This window comes from Rhyacophila brunnea, unplaced genomic scaffold, assembly GCF_057557595.1.
Source record: "Rhyacophila brunnea isolate RB1 unplaced genomic scaffold, BYU_Rbru_1.0 scaffold_5, whole genome shotgun sequence".
Taxonomy (NCBI): Eukaryota; Metazoa; Arthropoda; class Insecta; order Trichoptera; family Rhyacophilidae; genus Rhyacophila; species Rhyacophila brunnea.
The window spans coordinates 180,468-186,583 of NW_028233170.1; positions in this window are offsets into that span (position 1 = coordinate 180,468).

Here is a 6,116-nt window from a genome sequence, read left to right on the forward strand (position 1 = left end):
TTTGTATGACTTTACTGGAGTTGCAAGGTATGAAAACTGATAAATTACAGCGTCAGAGATACAAGAAATGATAAATGTGATTTTGCTGCTGTAAATATTTTTTTGGAGTTACAATATAAAAACAGGTCGACGGAGAATTAAATTTACTATAACACTGCATACTTAACTCATTTTTGGCCAAAAGTGGAGTTACAAGTTCCGCGCATTTAGGCGACGATTATGGAAGTGGATACAATGCATAGTGCCATTGAGCACAAAAAAAAAACATTCAGATATTTTTAGTCCATGAGTGGTTAACACGTTGATCACCATGGGGTAACCGGTGGCCGGCAAGGAAGACCTACGTTTGAGTTGATTTTCAGCGCTGACGGGCACGCACGCTGTATATTATCCTATATGTAATATGTAAAGTAATGAAAAAAAAAGTTTTCCTTTTAAATCGTAAATGTGTTTTTATTGATATAAAAATGAAAATTGAAGAGATTATAAAAACTTAAGTTATAAAAATTATGTAAATTATAAAAAAATAGAATGTCAAAAATGATTATAATGACGTATACGTATATTCACCCATGGTGGCCGCGTGGCTTAAGCGTTGGACTATCATGCCGTGGGTCTCAGGTTCGAATCCTGGGTCTGGCAAGTACACATATTGTTTTTCAATTTGTGTGTGAGTCAGGGTATGGACCTAATAGGTTGAGCAAGTGGCTGACATCCATTTCTCGTAAAAAAACAAAATCTGTTAATACAAACCTCTACTCTGTGGAGGCCCATATGATCCTATTAGGATCGGACATGGTCGGAAAAAAAAAAAAAAAAAATACGTATATTTCCAGTTTATGTGTATCCAGGTATACCTACTACACAATTTGAAAACTTTTATTCCGTATTTGTGCCTTTTCTGTTTATTATAATATCTGAATATAATTCGACCTCGAAATGGCACCATGCTCTCGTCAACGGCGCAATATAATAAATTAACCTGTTGGGGCCGCGGCGGACATATGTGGCCGGCACATCATAAAAACCAATATTTACTTAAAAAAATCATCAAAATGAAAAAAAACATTATATTCTTTCATTGCCTATCAAATACCTTAGAAACAAATAATCATTTTTTAACTATTTTACGTAAAACAAGTTGGCGATCAATATGTTAAATATTTTCAAATTGGCTCGCTCACAAATAGGACATAACAAAAATTAAGATCCTTATGTGGTAAAGGAATTGCTGTATGATGACTTCTTGGATGTAAAGAAGTTATCTCTTGATACAATAAAAAATAAAACAATTGGCGAATAGCAATACGCGGAGCGCAAAAAAACAAAAACGCTTCTCTCTCGGCGTCTCTGGGAGTAGATACGAAATCAGAGGTTTTAAAAGTGTTGAATTAATAATATTTTTTTTCCTAACAAATTTTATAAACATTTTTGTGGTAGGTAGAATAAATTATAAGAATAAAAATAGTAGACCTCCAAATAAGAACCTCATATTATTGATATGCTGAATTTGTGAAGTGACACCTTTTCTTGAACCTATCATATTGTGGGTTCAAATTCAAATATTTTTCAAAAAAAAATCTAATACTTATGTATGTTTCTGAGGTGTTTCAAATTGGTATATTATTTATATATATCGGTGTGTATGAATACAAAAGTTATTCATTTTTTCATGAGCTCACATTACAAATTATAAGTTTAAAACATTCACAAGATGCATAAAAGATTTCTGTTATTATTGCGTTTTTATTGAATTATAAAAACATGACTCATAAAAGAAAGCAATTCAATGAATATTTGTCGAGGTACAATTTTTTTTAAATTTATTACGCAACAATCAAGATTTAAGAAACCATTATTATAATAACGTGTATTTGACGGCAGTACGTTTTGGTCGCCGCGGAGGATTTCGGAACATTAGTGTGTATAGAAAATTAATAATTGGTTCTTTAATTAGTGTACAGGCTTAACGGTATGTAATGTATTAGAATAACTATTATAAATATTTTTTTTTTTTTTTCTTTTCTATTGATAGCATCTAATATAATTATGATATTGAGGGTTTCTTATATCCATCGACCGTGTTAGTCTAGGATCAATGAGTTCAGGCAATATACAATTCATATAAATCTTGTCAGTTGTGATGTAAAGAGTAATATTGTTTTTATTATTCAATGAACTAGGTTCTTACCTCAATATATTTATTACTTGTGTTAAATAATTACTAATAAATGCCTGAGATGATTCCATTCAATTCAACTCGGCATTAAATATATTAAATTCTAATGGATTTAAGTTTTGTACTATTTCATTTGAGTCGTTTTATGCGATCCTGGTTTCGCCTTTCGACATCGTCAGGCACTATGCGCACTCATCAAATACACACTGACAACGAAAGCAGCTAATTCTCACTTAACAATAAATTAATACAATAAAGTAAGGTAAAAACTTTATCACCTACCTATTAAGTCAAAGTGCACAATGAAAAATTTAACAAACAATTAATTATGAATAGTTGAATTGTGGCAGTATGAAAAAAAAAGATTTTACCACAAACCATCTGAAAAATACATACATCATAAAACATATACGTGATTTTCTGCCCCAAAACACTTATTTTATTATTATTTTGACGATTAGGAAAATTATGACACATGTTTCAGTGGCCATTACTATGACAGCATTCGAAAACGTATTTTACTTTAAATTTTCTACAAATTTACTATTTGTGACATAAACCACTTAAGATCGATAATAAATAGACCTTGAAAAATAATATTATTTTGTTTCTATTGATAATGCCAATAAACATACTCCTGGATACGTCCCTTTGAAAATAACAAAACATGGCGACCCAGGTACATAAAAACTGTATTAAGTACATGCAAAGTTTTTCAAATCGTTTAAAGCCCAACCAAGTAGGTATTTATCAAAATAATTAAAGTCCACCTATATTTTATCTAAACTGCTCAAGTCCAAAATATTTTTTTTTATAAATGTTGCACCGAACGAATACCTTTAGGACTTCTTTGTAGCCATCGTGGTTATAAGATTCAATTATCTTACAATATCTCACATGCTGCAACCATTTGTATTACAAGATAATAAATAATATAATATAACTACATTTTTCTCAGTTTGACATTCACTGGTATTTTATGATGTTTGATTTGTCAACACAAATTATAACACCTGGTCTACGTCATGTGGTCTTGCCAATTTGATTGTTACTGCAATGCGAGTAAAGGTCATTTTTCTATGAGTTAAAATACTGTTGTTCGCGACGGATAAAAATTTGGAAAAAAAAGACGTCCTCACCCGTTGAAATTTAGAAGCCTACTAAGGTTAGAAATGAGAAATTAGAAAAACTATATGGATTAATCGATCAAATGGTCTCTTTTTGTTAATTTTGCAAAATAATTATATATCTAAATTGTCTGAAAATAGGATAAATACATGAAAACGTACGACGTGTTTTGGTAATATAGCGTCACTAATTGTACCGAATTTATAGGGTTTTATTTATTTTTTCATTGTTAATTATTATTTATAGTATTACGGAAATGTTATATTATAATAAAAAAATATTTTTATTGTGCAGTATATATTATTTTGTGAGAAAAAATCATTCAAAATTGGCTGATGTATACTCAAACTAAAATGGCTTTAAAATCTTTATTTTTCTGAAATTAAAAAAAGTACGTGAGTTAATCAATGAAATGTATTGTTTTACCCATTTCTTTCATACAATATATACCTGCAAAACTATTATTAAGTTCAAAAATTCACTGTGGCGTGACAGTCGTTTTGGCCAATTTCGAAAACAGGACCGACTATTTGTCATTTATTTTAAAAAGTAAAGCGAATCAGAAAATTTTAATGACACAAAAAGTGTTATTTGAATATTATTTATTAGATTTTAAATAAATAAAGTGTTTATTATGTGTCAATTCGTGTTAAACGTCCTTGCCATTTCCACGATTCTGAGAAGACAGGAAAAAACGGGTCCAATGGCCTTAAACTACAATATAAATACAATTATAGTGACGATTCTTTTTCAGTTATTGACGTCTGCCATGTGCGTAGGGATAGACGGCAAGATATCACGGAATGTTGTAAAATATCCAAATTATACAATATGATTCCAATTTCACATGCGAAAAAGAAATATCTCATATTTGAAAAAAAATTATTGGAATTGGTACGCTAGTATTCCTTCTGATAACAATAGTGAAATTAACAGAGATAATGTAGGATCTGATGATGAGAACGATAATTAAAGGAAGGTTAGTTAAGTAGATAGTATTTCTTTTAAACAAATATGTATACAAAATATTACTAATATGTTTTTTCTGATTTTTATACTTTTGTGAAAACATTATAAATATTGAAAAATTGTATGAAAAAAATCTATGACATAGTCACCGTATACTGTGTTTTCTCTTTTTGTACTTTAATTTGTCACTGAAAATGCACTAAGTCAAGTACTAGGTACCTTAATTTTTTTTCAAAAAAGTAACACACCTGCAGTTATTTTTTAGTGACACTAAGAAATTTGTAGCCCATAAAATGATCTGTAATTTGAAATCCATAACTGCATGACCTTTCATGCATGACCTTTCATACATATAAAAAAAGTTAAGACCATGCAAACTTTCAAACTCGATTATCTCAAAACTAGTATTTTTGACTTTATGCTTTTCTGCAGTATACATATTACTCTGTAATATGTATTCTTAACTCAAAAAACAAAAATAATGACTGAAAAAATGTGCACTATTTTTGTCGGATCGCCCATAGCATACCTAAACTAATATGGTTTAGTTTAGGCAGGGTTTAATTACTTTAATTGATTTATATCATTAGATAAATTGCCGTCTTTGTTTCCAGAACGCCACATTATATAACCTGAAATCATCACAAGGTCTTGATACAGCCACGTATTTGATTTTCTACACATTAACAGTGAGTCCTAGTGTGCTGGGGTTTTTCTCGATGTCCACAAATACTCCTCTGACAGTTTTTCGTTAGATGTTTGCATCAGCCGTTATAAAGACATCATTTCGAACTGTTTTGACTATTAGTTGCAGTTGCTGTTCAGCAGTTCTTTGAAGTGTTCTGCCCAGCTTTCAAACATTTTGCCTCTTCTGTTACGAGTTGACCATTTTTATCTTTACACATTAAAAGATGTCGACTGAACTTGTGTGTATTTAGAAAAGTTACACGAGTTATAAATAGTAGGTAAAAAGATGTGAAAAATAGTTTCACCTATTTATAGTCTATACGGTGGTTTTGAAAAAAGTAACTGATATGAATCACTTTGTTTTAATCATGGTCGGAAAGTAGACGCTTCAATCGAGACCCTGAAATAAACAGCCTTAAAAGAATTCATTTTTTCCATTCGCTATCTTGATGAAAATTATATCTTAATGTGTGTGTGCCGATGCAACAGACAGACACAGACTCCTGCTGTTTCTCATTGGGAAATCGAAGAATCCCAGATTTTTAAATATTAGAAGTCTTCTTTTAAAACCTTATGACTGCCAGCCAATTTTTACTAGGTCCACACTATTGTAGGCCAGCTATTTTTGGAATAAAATAAATCTCAAAATATAAAATATTTATGAAAATTTACCAGATCAACATGTTTCTCGAGTTTATCGTGAATATTTTCACACTAAAATGATAAATAATATTGTTTATAAAATATACACAAACAGTTCACTGCACAAACATGGCACTGATAAGGAAAAATCAATAACTAAATTTCTTACTAAATAATTTTAAATTGAAGCTATTGTTCATACTAAGTAAATGTACTTTTCTTTTTCTTAAAATTATGATTTTTTCGATTATTCAGATTTCTCATTATCCGGACTACCTTCATCCCCATCCCCAATTAGTCCGGATAATCGAGGTGTAATACTTTTTAAATGTATGAATCGCAGAGAAACAAAGCGCAGCCAAATTTAAAAAAATATTTTATTTTAAATTGCGTATGTACGAAATTCAACGTACGTCGAGGACTTACTGTAATTACTGAAATGTACTGAAATTCGTAGTTGCAATTTCTAAATTTGAAAAAATAAAATGATAACCATACTCGTATAGTTTGA